The sequence below is a fragment of the Vulpes vulpes genome, chromosome 4 (assembly GCF_048418805.1).
Source record: "Vulpes vulpes isolate BD-2025 chromosome 4, VulVul3, whole genome shotgun sequence".
Taxonomy (NCBI): Eukaryota; Metazoa; Chordata; class Mammalia; order Carnivora; family Canidae; genus Vulpes; species Vulpes vulpes.
This window is the reverse complement of record NC_132783.1, coordinates 20,434,699-20,454,532: the sequence shown is the minus strand read 5'-3', so window position 1 is coordinate 20,454,532 and position 19,834 is coordinate 20,434,699. Positions and strand designations below refer to the sequence as shown.

The following is a 19,834-nucleotide window of genomic DNA, read 5'->3' as shown; positions in this document are numbered from 1 at the left end:
ACGAAGAATCTTCTGGATGAGGATTCACTGGCCACTGGGGCTCTGAAGACAGGCTGCTGATGTGAGGGGTGTGCCCTCCCCCCACTGTCCGAATCTGTCTTTCCTGGTCCCGGAGGGGACGTGTTCCCTCAGTGACTCAGTGGTCAGCAGTGCCACCAGGCTACCGCCAACCCCCGCCCCTGCTTGGGTCGCTTACAACAGCCCCCGACCCCAGGATGACAGGAGTCTGTAGAGTCTTAGCTTGTCCTTCCGTGGGTACACGGTTGGCAGATGTCTTCTCCCTGGCTTCCGCCAGTTTACTTACATGGCGTGTGACTCTGAGTGCAGCCCACTTCTCAGTGTCCTCTCGTGTGGACCATGGCATCCCCAGTGTGAGGGAGGGGTGTGCTGGCTGGCCCACTTCTGCTCGGGGTGGGGGCTACAGATGTGGGCCTCCCTGACCGCAGGGTGGAGGGCAGAGAGGCTGTCCCAGGGATGCATGGTCTGGGTCTTGTTCTCGGGATGAAATGTGTGATTTGGGGGCTCGCTGTCCTGTCCCGTTCTTTCTTCATCAGCTCAGGATACATTGGGCTCCCCCTGGCCCAGGCGGGGCCTCCCGGGCTTGCACCCCAGCTGCGATGTCACCATCCCTTTGCATCGGCAACCCACTCGGGGCTCACGCGGTGGACATCTGCTGGGCCTACTCTGGGGACAGGACGTGTTCCAAACATCTCTCAAGTCATTAGACTTGCCTTCCTGTTTTTGTTCATTGAATTTATTCCTGGGTATTTTATTCTCTTTGATGCAGTTGTAAATACAATTATTTTCTCCGCTTTTCTGAGCATTCATTGTTTGTGTGCAGAAACACCACAGATTTCCGTGTGTTAATTTCACATCCTGAAAATTTGCTGAATTCAGTTATTAGTTCTGACAAGTTCTTGGTGGCATCTTTAGGGTTTTCTGTAGATACTAAGCCATTTGCAGAGGAGATAGTGTGTGATTTTCTTTCCATGCCCGGTTGCTGAGGCTGGGACTTATGCTGTTGGATGGGAGTGGCCTCCCTGTCCACTCCTGACCCTGCAGGAGAAGCTCTCCTGTTCTCACTGTCGGGGCCGATGTGTGCTGTGGGCTTGGCATCCCCGGCCCTCACTGTGTCGAGAAACGTGCCCTCTGCACCTACCGTGTTGGGAGTTTTTATCCTGAAAGGATGTTGCGTCCTGTCAAATGCTTGTTCTGCATCTGCTGAGAGGATCATGTATTTCTACCCTTTCTTCTGTTAATGCTATGCATCACATCCATCGATTTGTGGATATCGAACCATCCTAGCATCCTGGGAACAAATCCCACTTGGTTGTGGTGTCCAGTCCCTTTAATGTACTGTTGGAAGTGGCTTGCTCGTGTGTTTGGGGGGATTTCTGCATCTGTGATCATTGGGGGTATTGGTATTAGTAAAAGATCATCGGGGATCCCTGGGTGGTGCAGCGGTTTGGCGCCTGCCTTTGGCCCAGGCCGCGATCTTGGAGACCCGGGATCGAGTCCCGCGTCTGGCTCCCGGTGCATGGAGCCTGCTTCTCCCTCTGCCTGTGTCTCTGCCTCTCTCTCTTTCTCTCTCTGTGACTATCATAAATAAATTTTAAAAAAAAAGATCATCATCTTTTTTTGGTCAGGTCCAGTGGTTTTGGGTTCAGGGTAATGCTGGCCCCATAGAGTGAATTTGGGAGCTTTCTTAGAGCTTAAGAAGTGTTGGTGATCTTATTCAAACGTTTGGTAGAGATCACTAGTTAAGCCATCCGGTCCTGGGCTTTTCTGTGTTGAGGGCTTTTGATCACTGCTTCAGTCTCTGTACTAGAAATGTCTGCAGATTTTCTGTTTCTTTATGATTCAGTCTTGGTAGGTTGAGTGTTTGTAGGGATTTATTCATTTCTTCTAGGTTGTCAGGTTTGCTGGTGTATAAGATGTGTCCCTTTTTATTCACTACTTGGCTCTTTCACCAGGACACGTGCTTGTGTTTGGGACTCTGGCTTAAATACCTTTATCGAGAGAAGTGCGCACACCAGACAGCGGCTGCTGCACACGTGGGAGCGACGTGGTGGGTGGGCTGCAGTGGGACGTGGTGGGACATGTCCATATAGCTGTGTGTGTGGGGGAATGCACGTGTGTATGGATATCCGCGAGTGCAGTGCATACATGCTTGAGAGCATGTGCGTATGCAGTTGTGCACACACATGTGCATATGGACATGCTTGTTCACGTATATGTGTGCAGGTGTCCATGTGTGAGTATGTGCATGTGGGCTAAAATTATTTTAGATGTCTTCCTGTTATGTTTCTGAAGGATGCTATTCTGTGGCTTTCCTTATGTCGTCTTCATGTGGAATCTTGGTCAGGCTGGTCTCCTGGAAGAGTTTGGGCATGTTTCCTCCTGTTCCACTTTCTGGAGATTTTCTTTCTGAAACTTTTAAAAAATTCTTAAGAAAATTTATGTATTAGAGAGAGAGCATGAGAGAGCACAAGTAGGCTGGAAAGGGAGAAGCAGGCTCCCCACTGAGCGGGGAGCCCAACTGGGGGCTCCCTCCCAGGACCCTGAGATTATGACCTGAGCAGAAGGCAGACACTTAACTGACTGAGCTGCCCAGGCACCCCTGGAAGTTTTTATGTACAGGTTCAATTTTTTAAAATAGGGCTATTATATATATATATCTATAAAATCAGGGCTTTTCTAAAAAAGATTTTATTTATTCATTCATGAGACACACACACAGAGAGAGAGAGAGAGAGAGGCAGAGACACAGGCAGAGGGAGAGCAGGATCCATGCAGGGAGCCCGATGTGGGACTCGATCCCAGGTCTCCGGGATCATGCCCTGGGCCGAAGGCAGTCACTAAACTGCTAAGCCACCCAGGGGTCCCTAGAATCGTTTTTTTTTATATGTATGTGATATATCCATATACGATATGCCTATGTACATATATCAGAGTGAGCTTTGGGTTTCATAGTCTTTCAAGGTATCTGTCCACGTGAGCTAAGTCACCGAGATTGTTAGAATAAAGGTGTTTATGGTATTTCCCTGTTAGCTTTCTAATATTTGCAGAAGCAGCAGTGACATCATCTCCTCCTTTTCTGACTGTGCTAATTTGTATCTTCCCTCTCTCCCCCATCATTCTGGCTGCACGTTTATCAATGATATCGATTTTTGTAAAGAGTTTGCTTTTGGTTTCATTGATTTCTCTGTTTTATTGTTTTTCTCTGATATTTTATTGTTGTGATTCTTGTGCTTTCCTTGTTTTTCTTTTACTCTTGTTTTTGTAGTTTGGGAAGATGGAAGCTGAGACTGCTGATCAGGATCTTTTCCCTCCAAATGTGAAGAGTTGGTGCCGCAGACCAGGCAGGTGTCTGGCTAAGGTGGCATCCCCGCGTTGCTGCGACACTGTGTCCTCATTTCCCCTTGGTTCAAGATGCTTTCTAATTTCCCTTTTAATTGTGGTTACACCCATGGCTTATTTAGAGATATGTTTTGTGAGGGATTTTTTTAAAGGTCTTTCTGTTTTTGACTTCACGTTTAATTCTGTTGTGGTCAGAGAACACATTTTATCAAAAATTTGAGTCCTCTTAAGTGTACGGTTCAGAACACGGTCTCCTCAGTAACTGAGCAACAAGATGCACTGTGCTTCCGTGCCATCCTTGTGTTCTGGGGTGTTGTGTACACACGCTGAGGCTGGCTGGGGACGGGCTGCTCACGTTCTTACTCTGCGTCATTACTTATGTCCTGGCTCCCGGGTTTCTCAGTTCCTGATCGAGGGGTATGGAGTCTGCGACATACTTAGAGATCTGTCTGCTTCCTGTCTTCTCGAGCTCTGCTATTTGATTTGTAACATTTAGGGTTCTTAGGTCCTCTTGATGAATTAACTTTTTTAAGATTTTATTGATTCATGAGAGACACAGAAAGAGAGGCAAAGACACAGGCAGAGGGAGAAGCAGGCTCCCTGCAGGGAGCCCGATATGGGACTCGATTCCAGGACCCCGGGGTCACACCGTGGTCCAAAGGCAGGCGCTCAACCACTGAGCCACCCAGCGGTCCCATTCTGGTTTTTTAGAGACAGAGTGTGTGTGTGTGTGTGAGCCAGGAGAGGAGCAGAGGGAGAGCTAAAACCAAGAGTCGGATGCTCAACCTACTGAGCCACCCACGCTCCCCTAATCCCCTATTTTCATGAAGAAATGACCCTTGTTACCTGGAGACCTAACGTCCTGTGTGAGCATAGCCGTTCCAGCTTTCCTTTGATTATTGTCGGGAAGCATGTCTTTTCCATCCCCCTTTCTTTTCCCCCAAGGGGTTCATGAATTTCTCTAACGGGCTGGGTTTGTCTTTTCTCCCTCGAATCTGACCGTCTGCGTTTGCTGTGCTGTGCCGTCGGCCCGGGTTTGGTTTGTCCCATCTGTTCTGTGTCGTGGTTTTACATTTCCTGCCATTCTGTGGGTGTAGGGGGTGCGTTCTGTGACTCTGCCCTTGCACCTCTGTTGGCTCATGAGTGTGCACCGTTGACTCTGTCACTGGGCTGGCTGCTCCAGGGTCTGCGGCAGGTTCCTTGACGTCGTCCGAGGATCTCGCGGATGTGCCTCCTCATGTGCCTCCCTTCCTGGCCTTTGTGAGGTTGCTGCTGTGCATGTTTCACTTCTTGTTATAAACCCTGTTTTGCATTGTTGCCATTTATGTTTGGGCAAACGAGCCATTCCCTTTAGAAGAGGGAAAGTGGGGTCCAGCCTGTGCGGGTCACCAGCGGGTCTGCGTGTGGGTGCTCTGCAGGGAGGAGGGCGGGCCAGCCGGCGATGAATGAGCCCCGTGAGTGCACCTGCATGCGGTCACCCAGACTCACCCCGCCTTACCAGGGTCGCTTTGAGCAGTGAGACCGAGGGTGAGCATGTTGGCTTGGTCTCCACGGTCTCCGGAGGTTTATTTACCCTTGTGCCCGGCGGACCGCAGATGGATACAGTATTTATTGCTTGAGCCACTTTAGGTTTACATCTGCTCTGACCACAGGGCTCTTCTCTGGATGCGGGGAGAGCAGCCCCACTGGGAGAAGCAGACGTTGCTCCATGAGCGTGCAGGCTCCCTGCGGAGGCCCAGACTCTGGCTGTGCCAGCCTTGGAGGCGGCCTGGGTCCCATGCGTCCCTCGGGGCTGACAGCTGGAGACCATCCTCCGTCGGGGCTGCGCCCCAGGAGTTCCCGGCCGGAGCTTGGTGCACTCTGGTCGGTTCTCAGCCCCCAGGCGGCCTGTGCCTGGCACACAGCAGGCGTACACACTCGGACTAGACTGGCGTGGGGTCCAGCGCAGTCGGCCAGCTTGGACAAGCCTGGGAGGCATTGTCTGTCAGGGCGCATGATGTCCACGTGGGGGCTCACCTTGGGACCCCGCCCCGGGCTTGGCCAGTCTTCGCAGTCTCCGCCGCACATGCAGTGGGGAGCCTTCCTGGCCCCCTGACCCGCTGGATAGGAATGCAGGGAGCGTGTTGTTTGGGATTGTGAGGGAAGACGGGGCGGTGAGGACACGGAGAGGCTGGCCAAAGCCGCGGTGCTGTGCTCCCCCGGGAGCCGCCGGAAGGTGACCATGAGGACCGATGAGGGTGAGGTTGTCCATCTCCAGTGCCCGGGGATCCTCTGCGTGTGGCCACAGAAGCCAGTCTGGGAGCCAGAGCTCGTTGCAGTGTGTGCCCATGTCCCTCCTCCTCGCCGGGCTCCCCTGGGCTCAGCAGGCAGCGCGAAGACTCAGTGGCGTCCTTGGGTCTCCTCACGCCTTGGCTTCCTGGCCAGTGAATATGAGGAGCCCCGGTGGCCTCATCCCCGGAGGTGGCCTCCTCCCGGAGCGTGCTGCGGGCAGGGAGTGTGTGCGACGGCCAGCTGCGTCCCCAGCTGCGTCCCCAGCTGCCCCGTGCTGACGTGCTGTGCCTGTGCCGTCAGGCTTGCACGCAGGCAGGCTGTGGGGCACGTGGTGGCTCGCCTGGAGTGTCCCAAGCCAGAGGGGCCCGCATGGGGCGGTGTGGTCAGGACTGGGCCCGGCTGTCCTGAGGGAGGAGGGGGCAGAGCAGGCGGCGTCCACCCTCGGCTTGGGGGACTGTCCCCCCGGGCGAGCCTTGACGTTGTGGAGGCATGTGCATGACGGCCAGGGGCACAAACCGGCTGCAGAGCATGTGCACATGCAGCCAGGAGCCATCAGGGGTGGGCTGCGGGGACGAGGGCCCCAGGGCTGTGGGTTCTCGCTGAGTTTTAATTTTTTGGAGCTTCCTGCATTATGATGAGCCCGATTTAATTCTTCCCTAATGAGCAGGAAATAAACACTTCCCTGAAACAGCAGGCGGTGTGTGGAATGCAACCACTGGGGTTTCCCGTGGGTGGAAGCCCAGCCGCAGTCCGGGTTGCCCCGGTTCACGATCCCCCGTCCCTGCTGCGCGGTACCCAGGGGGCTGCCCCGGTGCCCGGTCCCCAGTGCGCAGTCCCTGGGGGTGGGGGCCGGGGGCCGGGCTGTCCCCAGTGCATAGTCCCCCAGGGGCCTGGGGTCCTCCTCCCCAGGGTCACTCACCTGGTCATCCCCGCTTCGCCTGCTTCTGTGTGCAGAGATGTAGCTTCGTTTCAGGAGGAGACGATCACTGCTCGTCCCTGGCAGCTCAGGGCTGTGGGGTGTGGGCCCCCGGGAAGGTTGGAGGCACCTGGCGACCCTGGGGGTGCCTGCATGCTTCTGGGGACACGCTCAGAGAAGCTGCAGGGAGAGGTCCAGCCCTGCCTTCGGGGGCTGGGGAACGTGTCGCGTGGACTCACCTATGCATGATGGCAAGGAGGACACAGCGGCCCCACCTGACCCCTGTAGCCCCTCTGGCTGGCGGCTCTCCTCCCGGGTTCTAGATGTCACCGCACCTTGTGCTCACAGTTGGGCCCCAGTCCTTCCCTCGAGAATGACGAGGCCGCCGTGATGCCTTTGTCACCCACCCAGTGGACCGCCAGCATGGAAGCTCTGGGTCTCTCTGGGCTGTGGCACCTGCTCATCATGTCAGGTGTTCTCTCCTTGGCAGCGTTGTTCCAGGCGGGATACGTGTCTGGGTTTAATGTATGTTTGGCATTGTCCGATGGCACGGAGCTCGTGCCACTGGTCACGGCCCCACAGACCCTGAAGAGGGCAGGGCAAGGCATGCGGGGCACAGAGGGGGCTGGGCTGCGTGGTGGGGCCTTCACGGGGTTTCCACAGAGGAAGGGCGAGGCGGGCGATGGGCCTGACAGTCGGTACATGGACCCTGGCTCCGGTGTCCCCTCCTCTGTGATCTGGCAGCCAGCCTGGGTGGCAGGGCAAGTAGAGCACATGGGGTGGGGTGGGGGCTCCAGACCCTTGGGCTACCATGGAGACAACGGGACTGGTCGTCGCGGCCCCTGGGGCTGGGACCCTGAGTGGTTCCTTCATGTTGGGGAGCCTTCCTGGGTGCCGCCGGTCTCCCTGTTCGTCCCCTGGCGTGCCCCTTGGCCGGCTCCCAGGTGGTTCAAGGCTCATGGTTTCCATGGTCCCTGCGTGCATGCGACCCACCTGCCGGCTGCTTCCCATGACGTCCGTCCCATGGGGGGCCGTGGCAGCTGCCCGGAAAGTGGGGCGCTTGGCAACTTACTGCGGTGAACTTTTGCCGTCATTGTTCCTGCACTTATTGGCTCGTGATTCTTTACATTGAAGAAGGTTCACACGTCAGCTGATTGGTGATCCTCAAAAACGGTGCCCGCTTGGCTTTTGTCACCGATGTGCTTTCCGACTGAGGAATGGGCGCCCCGGAGCCGCCTTCTGGCCCCTCCGTCCCGGGCGTTCCTGGGATTGTGGGTGCCCGCTGTGCCTGGATGCATCCCCCCTGCTCTGGGGCCTCCCCGCTGGTGCCATCTGCCTCCAGGGACGAGGCCGCCCCCAGCCCATGTCCCTGGACAGCGAGACGCCCCCCCCCCGCACACAGATGCAGCAATTGCTTCCATCCACGGGAACTGGTTTTCCAGCTCCTTGTCCTCCGGCGTCTCAGGACGCAGGGGTGAGGCTGTGTTTTAGAAGAATAATTGCGAGTTCTGTGTTTGTGTTGCTCTTTCCGACCACTGAGTCACTCCGCTCCTGATTCTCACCCGCACGTCCCTTCTCCCCGAGGCTGGAAGTCCCCGCGCTGGCGACGGCCTTTCCCTCTTTCATGTCTCTGTGCATCGAAGGCTCAGAGGGATGTTGCCCGCTCGAAACGTGCGACAGGACCCCACGTGCAGTTTTGGGTTCCTCGAGGCCTTTCTTTGTTTTGTCTGCAGCTGACGTCCCACTGGACGCGCAGTCGCCGTACCCGGACGCGGTCGCCATCCCGATGCCATCGCCCACCCGACGGTGTCACCCTTAGGGCTTATTTCATTTTGGTTTTGCGTTTTGAGCATCGCTGCTTGACATTTATTTATTTATTTATTTATTTATTTATTTATTTATTTTGATTTTTAAAAATTGATTAGAGGGCGAGAGCGTGAACACAAGCAAGTTGAGGGGCAGAGGGAGAAGCCGACTCCGTGCTGACCAGGGAGCCCGATATGGGGTTTGATCCCAGGACCCTGAGATCATAACCTAAGCTGAAGACAGACGCTTCAGCTGAGCCTCCCAGGTGTCCCTCAATTGAATTTTTTGAACTGTGTATAGTATTTGCATGGCTTGGTTCCTCGGTGGAGACCCCGAGACCTGTGCGTGGAGGGAGGGCCACCCCGCCCACGGGGTCGGGCATCGTGCTGCCTTGGGCAGTCCCCTCGGTACCAGTACCAGGAGCCGACGTGCACGATGACCGCCTGCTGCCCAGAGCCACACCGGGCACGGGGCCGTCTTGGGCCTGCCCAGGCCTGCAGAGTCGGTGCTGGGCTGACGGCCTCTCTGCGGTTTGACAGACATGGCTCCTGTGCGGTCCCCCCCGCCCCCGGTGGGCAGAGGCTCTGGGAACACAGGACCCTCATCCTAGCCGGGAGCCAGCTCTCAAGGGCTGGGTAAAGGGAATTCTGTGCGGACGGTTCAGGAGGAACGGAAGTCACGGTGGATGGTGGTCCGCACCTCCTCCCAGCGATCGCTCTGGCTGTCGTCATGGGTCCGGGCCCCACGGCTGCCCACTCCGCCGGGCGGCGGGTCAGAGCTTGTCCATGAGGCCCCGTGTGCGGCCTTCCTGCCTGGATCCTCCTGCAGCCCCTCGGGCCTCGCTGGCCGCTGTGTCCCCCAGCGTGGACATGTGGGTGGAGGTCTCAGAAACCGCTGTCCCGTCGTCATCGCAGAGGCCTGGCTCCAGCTCCAGGGGTGCCCCTCAGGGGGCTTGAGGTTGGAGCACGCTCAAGTCCATGCAGCACCTCCTCTGTCTCGCGAGCTGGCGAATGGCAGCCGGGACATTGGAGGTTAGAAGACGAGGTGAGGCGTTCGCTGCTTTCAGCCCAGTCTGCTGTGCGCTGTGCCTTGCCCTGCCCCGCGGCCAGGCAGCTGGGAGGGGTGGAGGCTGTGCGGCGGGACCTTCATGAAGGACACATCTGCCGCTGACAGCCTGTAATTAGGAGGCTGTGGCCTCTGGCCGCTACCTGCTAAGTGGCTTTGCCCTTACTTGGAGGTCGGCGTGCGGGCAGCGTGCTCACTCCCAGGGCTCCCCGTGGGCACCTCCCTGCCTTCTTGTGGCTGTCGCACACCTGGGGTCCAGAGACAGCCAGAGGCACAGGCACGCCCTGCCGAGGTGCTGATGGGCACACATCACCCTTGAGGTACCAGGACCTGGGCCGGCTGCAGGAATAGTGCCGTCACTCCTGGGCTCCTCGGAGGTGGGGGTCTGCAGCCCCGGGCTGGTCTCTGGGAGGACGCCCTGACGCCCAGGAGACGGGCGAGGCTTGGCAGTGGCCTCTGGTGCCATCCCTGGACCCCAGGCCTGGGGACAGGGGACGTTGGGAGAGGGCTCCCTGTCCTTGGCCTGCATGGGTGTCCTGGCCTGCCTGCCCACTGGGGACGATGGGGACAGTAGGGTGAGCGCTCTGGAAGAGCTGGGAGAGAGCCCAGGGCTTCCTGCTGGCTGGAGGCTTGGCAAGCGTGGCTGAGGAACGCGGGCTGGCTGACTCCCAGGGGTCCGGCCCTCGGCTCTTCCGGGGTGGGGGCGTCTGCCTCCAGCCATCTGGCTCCGGCTCCCCAACACCAGCAGAGGACAGGCCGCCACCAGCATGGCCTTCCCGTGGGATATGCGGGAGCTCCTTTCTGCAGGCAGAGAGGCTGGAGGGGTCCAAAAAGGTGGCTGCCGCTGTCCTCTGGAGACTGAATGGTCAGAACTGGACATCCCTGCGGCCAGCTCGCAGTCTACGGGGGAGCCCAAGGGGGCCGGGCGGGCACCCCATCGTCTCACGTGGGGTGTGGGTGGGGCTGTAGGAGGCAGGAGCCGAGGGCTCATGCGGAAGGCCCGTTGGACACACCTGCTGTGGGGGCCACCTGTGGACAGACCAGGGCGGCAGAGGGGCTAGTCACCTGGCTCAGCACTCCCTCCGGCACCTGACTGTGGCCGTGCGTCCCAGAGCCGGGCGGGGACCCCGTGCTCCCGCCTGTTCAGGAGAGCCTCTCCTCATGGGTGTACACGAGGGCCCAGCTCATGCCCATGACCTGTTTTTTGCAGGTCGGTGGCCGAGGCCACTGAGGTGTACAGGAACATGTGTGTGGGGCTGCACACCGGCAGGGTCCTCTGCGGGGTCCTCGGCCTGCGCAAGTGGCAATACGACGTGTGGTCCAACGACGAGATCCTGGCCAGTGTCATGGAGGCCGCTGGCCTGCCTGGGTGAGTCGGGGGGAGGCGATGCGCTCCGGGCCAGAGGACTGGTGCAGGTGCTTCTCGGAGCCACCTGGGAGGGGCCTGCGGGGGGGCCCAAGGACCCCCGGCCTCTGCAGGAGCCACAGTGGACGGAGAGGAGGTCCGAGGCTCGGACCACCTGGTGCTGTCGCTTCTCTCTGCTCGTCCCCTGCACTCACGTGAGGAAGGGAGGCCCCGTGGCCTCAGAGTCCGGAGGGTACGCCGGCTTCCTCCTGGCACTGTGTGTCCAAGTGCCTGGGCTGCCACTGACATGGGGAGCCTGAGTCCTGGATGCACCCGCGGGGAGGGCCGCCCTGGGCATGGCGGGGCTGCTGTGTTGCAGGAAGGTCCACATCACAAGGATGACGCTGGCGTGTTTGAATGGTGACTACGAGGTGGTGCCGGATCACGGGCACAAGAGGAACAGCTTCCTGAAAACTCACAACACGGCACGAAACGTTCTTCATCGTGCCGTCTCACCGGCAGAAGGTAGGCTCCGGGAGGGGGACGGGGCCCCCCTTGCTTGGGCCTGGGCCAGGCCCTTGGGATGGACGGGCTCCTGGAACCCCAGGCAGAGCCCGGGGTCCTCTCGGGGGCGGGGCCCCCTGCAACCACCCTCCCCCCACTGACCTTCCTGGGCCTCAACTCCTCTCCAGCAGCACAGGTCAGGGGTGGGGCTGCTGAGGGCTGAGGGTGCTGTGCATGTGGGAGGGCCCGTGACCTGCATGGGGGCCCTCAAGGGTTTTGTGCCCAAGGAAATGGATTTGGGTGTGATTAAGGGGGCCTAGTTCTTCCAGGGCTCAGGCAAGAGGTTCAAGTCACAGAGGAGGGTCTCAGGGCATATGCGAGGGGTGTGGTGCACAGACAGGGGGCGCAGGGCATAGGCAGGGGGCACGGGGCACAGGCGGTGGGCGCGGGGCACAGGCTGGTAGGGTGAGGGGCACAGGCAAGGAGCGGGGGACACAGGCATGGAGCGGGGGACTCAGGCAGGGGGCACAGTGCACAGGCGAGGGGTGCGGGGCACAGGCGAGGGGCAGGGGCACAGGCAGGGGGTGTGGGGATCAGGTGGGGGGTGCGGGGTATAGGCATGGGCAGGGGACACGGGCGAGGTGTGTGGGGCATATGTGAGGGATGCGGGGCACAGGTGAGGGGCAGGGGGCATTGGTGGGGGACGTGGGGCACAGGCGGGGTTCATGGGGACTAGGTGGGGGTTGTGGTGCACAGGCAGGGAGCAGGGGGCACAGGCAAGGGGCTGGGGGCAAAGGCAAGGGGCGCTGGACACAGGTGGGGGTTGGGGGGCACAGGTGGGTGATGCAGGGCACAGGTGGGGGGCGAGGGGCACAGAAGCGGGGAGCGGGGGGCACAGGAGGGGGGTCATGGTGCACAGGTGGGGTCTGGGGTCACAGGACGGGGTCTCAGGGCACAGGCAGGGGTCGTGGGGTACAGGCGAGGGGTGGGGGCGCAGGCGAGGGATGGAGGCACAGGCGAGGGTTGGGGGGCACAGGTGAGGGGCAGGGGGCACAGAAGGGGGGGCTGTAGGGCACAGGTGGGTTCTGGGGGCACAGGTGGGGGTTGCGGGCATGGTCCTCACCATCCCCCCCCACGGGGGGCAGGGTCTCCCCATGTCCGTGTTTCCTGGTGGGGTTTTGGGGGGAAGCTTCCTGCCCATCTCTCTCAGGCCCTGCGTGGCTGCAGTCAGGATGACGGGCTGCGCGAGCTCTCTGGTGCATCTGCCACCTGCCCAGCCTGGGTTCCCACGTCCTGAGGGCCCCTGGCAGCTTCCCTTTCTTACCACGTTCTTGTGCATCTGTAAGTGTCCCTGAGTGAGTGTACATGCGTGTGCATGGCCGTGTGTGCATGAGAACGCATGCATGTGCTCGTGCGCGCCAGCCCTTCCCTCCCTCCCTGTTGTCTGATGTCCCTGCTGGATTCCTGCCCTACCTGGGAGCACAGGGCCGTGTCCCTGATTCCTGGCCCAGCCCCTGACCCCTGAACCTCTGTCTGCAGTGCGGGATGCCTCCCAGGTGGGGCCGTGCACACCTGCCGATTCTGGTCCTTTGTCTGTTTGCCGGGGACAGCGGGTCCTAGCCTCCCACCTTGGGTTTGCCCCCGGGGTGGAGACGGGGCAGTGACAAGGCCGGTGGTTCCGAAGGGCGGGGAACAGGCACCGAGGCTGGGCCAGGATGCCAGCTGGGCAGCTGGGGAGGTGGATGTTGGGTGACCCTGCTGGGCAGGCCCTTCTGCCCACAGGCACTGTCCCCACTGCCCCCCGGGGCCCGTGTCCCCGTTGAGATGGGGTCTCTCACTGGCCCTGTGTCCCGGTCGTTCATTTCCATTCCTGAGTCCTGCGCAGGCACCCTTGTGTATGGCCAGGGCTGGCTCTCTCGGTTTTCTGGACGAATGGTTGTAGGTATGACTTTGGCATCTCTTTTCCACTATGTATTATTACTATTATTATTACTACTATTATTATTATTAGGCTTATTTATTTATTCATGAGAAACACAGAGAGAGAGAGAGAGACAGAGACAGAGGCACAGGCAGAGGGAGAAGCAGGCTCCACACAGGAGCCCGATGCAGGACTCGATCCCGGGACCCTGGGGTCATGCCCTGAGCTGAAGGCAGACGCTCAACCGCTGAGCCCCCCAAATTCATGTCACATGTGTGTGCGCTCAGGGCCTCTGTGAGTCAGCGTGGGCATCGTGCTGTTGTACAAATCCGTGGTCGTGGCTGCTTGAACAGGAGAGAGGTTAGCTTTCTTACACTTAAAGTGAACCCAGAGAGCAGGCAGGTGGGAGCCCACGTGGCAGCTTCATGATCGTCTTGAGCCAGACCCGTGACCCTGTTCCGGCCTGCCTGCCGTCATCGCCACGTGTGCCAGCACGGATGCTGGGGCTTCTGGTCCTTGAGTCCTCGTTTCAGCTGGTGGGATGGAAGCAGAGCAGGGAAGTCCATGTTGGCCCCCAAGCTGGCTCTACTGCCTGCCCACCCCCATCATGCCCACGTCCCCACAAGGCCTGGTGGCGAGCAGAGCGGGTCGGGGTCACCTCTCCTGCCTGGGGTAAGCCAGCCCAGCCAGGCCTCCCGACTTCCCGCGAGGGCCTCTTGCTCCCTGCGGCTCTGCCTCACCTGGGTCTCTGCGTGGACTCTGGTGCTTCCTGCTGGCAGCACGCCGTGACCCCCTTGTTGTGGGTCGCAGACCGGGAAGCTGGAGCATAGATGTTAGGTGCGCCCTCGGGGCTTCACGGCTGGCCCGCACCCAGGGCTCTGTACCCAGGCCTCAAGCCTGCCCTCTGGCAGGTCAGGAAACAGGCTCAGGCGGCCAGAGTCTGCACCAAAACGGGCGTGTTTCCTCGTGACCTTGGCTCTGACTTGTTTTCTGAGGAAACACTATTGTTGTGGAAAGTCCAGGGAAGAACGACAAAGAGGGAGTGCGTGGCCTCGCTGCGGGGCAGGGGGGCGGGGGGGTGCAGCGGAGGTCCTGCCCTCGAAGGAGCTGGGCCTGCTGTCCCAACCCATCCTATGTTCTCGCTGCGTTCCGGAGGGGGGTGGTGATGCACCACCCTGGCTGCACGCATGTCTGTGGTGGCACCACACAGTGTGCACACTGGGGCCCCCGGCGGGCTCCCCGAGGTCGCAGCTCCCCAGGACCCATGCACCCGAGCTAGTGATGGGTGCCGCTGGGTGGTGCCTGTGGCTGTGCCCTGGGGTGTCTTGGCGGCCACACTCGGGGCCCGGAACGTTCCCTCACGCCATGATCCCCCTTCTGCTGAGCCATACTGTCCCCTCCCCAGCCGCCGGGCCCCCCATGGACGGCTCTCCGTGCTGACTTCTGCACTGAGGACATCGTGGACGCGGACCCTGGGATGCGCCCCGTGACTCTGGCTCCTCCTCACTCGGGATGGAGCCCCGGGTCCCCCGTCCCCCCGTGCTCTGCGGGCATTCCGCGGGGCGGGCGGGCCACCGTAGGCGGACCCGTTGAAGGATGTTTAGCTTGTTCCCAACCGTGACTGTTAAAAATAAAACCGCAACATACGCTTGCGTTCCCTTTCGTGGGGACCAAAATGCTTATTATCTGGGACAGATGCCCAGCTGTACTGCGGATGGGTCTTGTTTTTGGTTTTTGTTTTTTGTTTTTTTTTAAAGAAACTGCCAAACTGTTTCCAGAAAGGCCGTCCCATACCACGTTCCCGGCAGCCACGTGTGAGAGACGCAGCTTCTCTGCGTCCAGCCAGCTTTGTGCTGTCTCTGTTTTTAGAAAATTTTGTCTGTTCTAACACGTTTAGTGACTTGTGTTTATTGGCATCTCCCAGGTGGCTCGTCATGCCAGCCACCTTTTCAAGTGCTAGTTTTCTGCCCATATATTTTCTCTTTGTTGGCAAAATGTCTGCTTTGTAATTGGAGTGTTTTTTTTTCTTGGTACTGTTGACTTTTTGGAGTTCTCGATGAATCCTGGATCTGATTCTACTGTCACACGTGTGGCTTGTCTTTCCGTTCTGTTCACAGTGTCTTTCCCACGACAGAGGTTTCAAATTTCAAAGATGTCCGATTTACTGATATTTTTTCCTTTATGGACTGTGTTTCTGGTGTTCTAAGAATTTTCTATGTAGCCCAAACCCTAAAGATTATCATGTTTCTTCTAAAAGTTTATACTTTTATGTTTTCTGATTAAACTTATGGTGCATTTTGAGTTAATATTTATATGTACATATATTTTATCACATCGTTTAAGTTAGATTTGCCAACATATAGCATAACACCCAGTGCTCATCCCGTCAAGTGCCCCCCTCAGTGCCCATCACCCAGTCACCCTCACCCCCCACCCACCCCCTTTTCTTCCACCCCTTATTCGTTTCCCAGAGTTAGGGGTCGCTCGTGGTTTGTCTCCCTGTCTGGTTTTTCCCATTCATTTTCTCTCCTTTCCCCTTTATTCCCTTTCACTATTTCTTAAACTCCCCATATAAGTGAAACCATATTTCTCCGATTGACTTACTTCACTCAGCATCATACCCGCTGGTTCCATCCACGTCGAAGTAAATGGTGGGTATGTGTCATTTCTAATGGCTGAGGAATATTCCACTGTATACAGAGACCACATCTTCCTTATCCATCATGTTTCCATGGACACCGAGGCTCCTTCCACAGTTTGCCTATTGTGGACATTGCTGCTAGAAACATCGGGGTGCAGGTGTCCTGGCGTTTCCCTGCATCTGTATCTTTGGGGTAAATCCCCAGCAGGGCAATTGCTGGGTCGTAGGGCAGGTCTATTTTTAACTCTTTGGGGAACCTCCCCACAGTTTTCCAGAGTGGCTGTACCAGTTCACATTCCCACCAACAGTGCAGGAGGGTTCCCTTTTCTCCACCTCCTCTCCAACATTTGTGGTTTTCTGTCTGGCTAATGTTCACCGTCCTCACCAGGGTGAGGTGGGATCTCGTTGTGGTTTTGATCTGTATTTCCCTGATGGCCAGTGATGTGGAGCATGTTCTCATGTGCTTCTTGGCCACGTCTATGTCTTCCTCTGTGACATTTCCATTCATGTCTTTTGACCATTTCAGGATTGGATTGTTTGTTTCTTGGGATTAAGTTTGATAAGTTCTTTTTATAACATGTGAGTTTTAGGTCGAATTTCCTTCTTTGCACATGGACGACCAGTTGATCCAGCCCCCTTTGTTGACAAGACTATCCTCTTCCATTGAACTGCTTTTGCATTTAGTAAAAAATCATTGACCATACTGGTGTGAGGCTGTTTCTGGGCTCTCTATTCTGTAGATCTCTGTGTCTCTCCTGGCACAAGTGCTGTACTGCTCCAACCAGGGTAGCTACACAATCAGTCTTAACCTTGGGTTGAGTGATTTTGAGAAAAATGAGCTATTCTCATCCCCTTCCCTTTCCATTTATATTTAAGATAAGCCTGTCTATGAAAAATTTCCTGTTAGGAATTTGATAAGAATTACATTAAACCCATGCACCGCGGGGCACCTGGGTGGCTCATTGTTTGAGCATCTGTCTTCGGCTTAGGCCCTGACCCGGGGTTCTGGGATCGAGTCCCACATTGGGCTCCCTGCATGGAGCCTGCTTGTCCCTCTGCCTGGGTCTCTGCCTCTTTCTCTGTCTCTCATGAGTAAGCAAGTAAAATCTTTTTTTTTAAAGAACCTGTGCACATCAGTATGAGGATAATCGACAGCTTTACTGTGTCATGTCTTCTCATTGATGAGCACGTGTGTCCCTCTGTTCATTGAAATCATTGATTTCTTTCATCAGTATCATATAGTCTTCAGCATACAAGTTGTGTACGTGTTAGATTTGTACCTAGTACTTCGTTTTTCTCCATGAGTACATATGTCACTGAATTTTAACTTTGGTCTTCACATACTGATTATTAGTTTAAGAAATACACTTCTTTTTCAAGAGAGAGAATGAGAGTGCACAAGCAAGGGGAGGAGCAGAGGGAGAAGGAGAAGCTCAAGCAGATTACTTGAGGGGGCCCGATGTGAGGCTTCATCCCAGGACCCTGAGATCATGCCCAGAGCTGAAACCAAGACTCAGAGGCCCAACTGACTGAGCCACCCAGGTGCCCCAAGAAATACGTTTTTTATGTTCATCTTGTATCCAGTGACCTTATGGAATTCATTTGTTCTAGAGTTATTTCCTCCCCTACATAGAATATCTATGTACGCCATTGTGGCATCTGCAAAGGGACAGTTTTCTGATGTTCTTTTTTCCTTTTTCTTGCCCTGTTGCAATGGCTGGGGTTGCTGAAAGCACTCCATCTTTCACCAGCGAGTACTATAGTAGCTTTCAGTATTCTGTAGATCTTCATCAAGTTGGAGAACTTCCCCTCCCTCCCTAGTTTTCTGATCTTATCAAGAATGAGTGTTGAATTTTGTCAGATTCAACTGTCAAATTCTCTGTGTCAATTGACACAACCATGGGATTATTTATGTGGTGTATTGTATCGATGGGCAGATGTGTAAAAGGATCTGCATCTCCAGACATGGTCATGGTGCATGCTTCTGTTCTGAGGCTGCCGAATTCTATTTGCTGTTTTGTTAAGGATTATAGCATCGGTATTGAAAGAGATGGCCTGTAGTGTTCCTTTTTTTGTATTGTCTTGGTCTGATTTTGGTATCAGGATGATTCCGACTTTATAAAGTGAGTTGGAAGGTGTTACCTTTTCTGTTTTCTGGAAGAGATGATACAGAATTGGTGTTAATTCTTCATTCTTAAATGTTGAGTAAAATTCTCCAGTGAAGCCACCTGGAGCTGGAGATTCATTTTTCGGAACCTTTACAGTTATGAGTTGAATTTCTTTAGTAAATTACAGGGCTAATCTCATAATCTTTCACGTTAGGTGAATTGTGGTAGTGTGTGTGTTCCCGAGTCGTTCATTGGTCCAGGTCGTCAAATTAATGTGTGTAATTGTTCACAGTATTTTCTTATTACCTTTTTGATGTCAGCAGGGTCTGTAGTAGAATTGTTTTCATCCCCAGGTTTGTTAGTCTCTCTCTCTTTTTCTTTGTCATGCCTGCTGGAGATTTGTCAATTTTATTGATATTTTTAAAGAAACAACTTATGTTTTCTTGCTCTCTGCTGGGTTCCGCCCGCATCCACATGGAGTGCCACATTTTGAACGTCCCGTGCCCGTATTTGCAGACGCAGGCGTCTCAGGGCCAATGATGTGCTAAGTCACCTGGGATCTCAGCGCCAGCAGGTGGTGGAGGCATGACCACATCTCGGCCCCACACCTGCCCCGCCAGACAGCAGGCTGAGGGAATGGAAGAGCTTTTTCTTCAATAAGTGGAGGATTTGACATTTATTTTTTTCCTTCCTTGGTGGCAGCAGATGGCATTGAGAACCACATCAGAGAAACTCAGACACCGCTAATCGTTCTCTGCGAACGTCATCTACACCACGCCGGGCATGCGTGTAAACAGGTACATCGGCCGCCTCCTGGAAGCGTTCCAGATGGAGCTGGAGATGGCAGACCTGGACTTCTTCACCCTGAAGTACAAGCAGGCTGACCGCGAGCTCAAGGTAGGTGGAAGGGGCCCCAGGTGCCGTCCCCCACCCGTCTCCAGGCGGCGTGGTCCCCAGGTCCCAGGTGCCGCTGCGGGGACCCTGCATGTGTCCTGGCAGCTACAGCCACTGATGGGCGGTCTCCGTGTCTCCCAGTACCACCAGCTCCAGGACGGGATTTCACCAGTGCCGTTGTGCTGGCGCTCATCCTCACCGCCCTGTTCGGCCTCATCTACCTTCTCATCATCCCTCAGTAAGTGTGACGGGCCTGGCCATCAGGGCAGGAGGGTGCCAGAGGCCCTTCCTCGTCTGCTCGTTGCCCCCGTCGTCCCTGGCACCGAGACGGCATGAGCCACAGCCTGTTGTCCCCTGGTTGCAGTCAGCCGTCAGGCCCTGGTGGCACACGTGTGGGATGCTCACGCTCAACTTCTCGTGTGTCATTTACACAGTTCTAAGACACAAGATATTTTCAGCGCCTTTCCATCTGCCCAACGTGCACCCTTGCCTTCAGGACAGATTTCGAGGGACGTTGTTTCTTTTTTTTTTTTTTTTGTTTTGTTTTGTTTTGTTTATTTATGATAGTCACAGAGAGAGAGAGAGAGAGGGGCAGAGACACAGACAGAGGGAGAAGCAGGCTCCATGCACCGGGAGCCTGATGTGGGATTCGATCCGGGGTCTCCAGGATCGCGCCCTGGGCCAAAGGCCGGCGCCAAACCGCTGCGCCACCCAGGGATCCCAGGGACGTTGTTTCTAGGTGCGCGTCATCTTCAGATATGTTAAAGTGAGAAATAGTGGCCTCTGGAAAGGAAGACAAACGTAGTAATTTAGTAATAATCAGTTACCCAAAGTCTGAGTTTGGCAGTGCTTGTTTTCAGGAGGAAAGTCCACTTTCCTTCCAGAGAGGCCACTTTCTTAGACCCCCTGGTGGAGTGGCTCTCCTTGGGTTTCCAGAGTTTCCAGGAAGCACAGGAAGCTGCTCCGTTCCCAGATGCTGTAAACACGGCGACCATCTGATGGC

At 56.3% G+C, this 19,834-nt stretch overlaps 1 protein-coding gene across 2 annotated transcripts in view; it reads left to right on the top strand.

Moving 5' to 3' along the window:
- The window catches only part of LOC140598510 (adenylate cyclase type 1-like), a 97,241-nt gene that overhangs the window by 34,998 nt on the left and 42,409 nt on the right, over positions 1-19,834 (top strand). For both annotated transcript variants that reach the window (XR_012000947.1, XM_072755338.1), the window contains exons 3-5: positions 10,629-11,288; positions 18,640-18,834; positions 18,973-19,069. The gene's annotated coding sequence lies outside the window, so the exon portion shown is untranslated. The remainder of the gene's footprint in view (positions 1-10,628; positions 11,289-18,639; positions 18,835-18,972; positions 19,070-19,834) is intronic.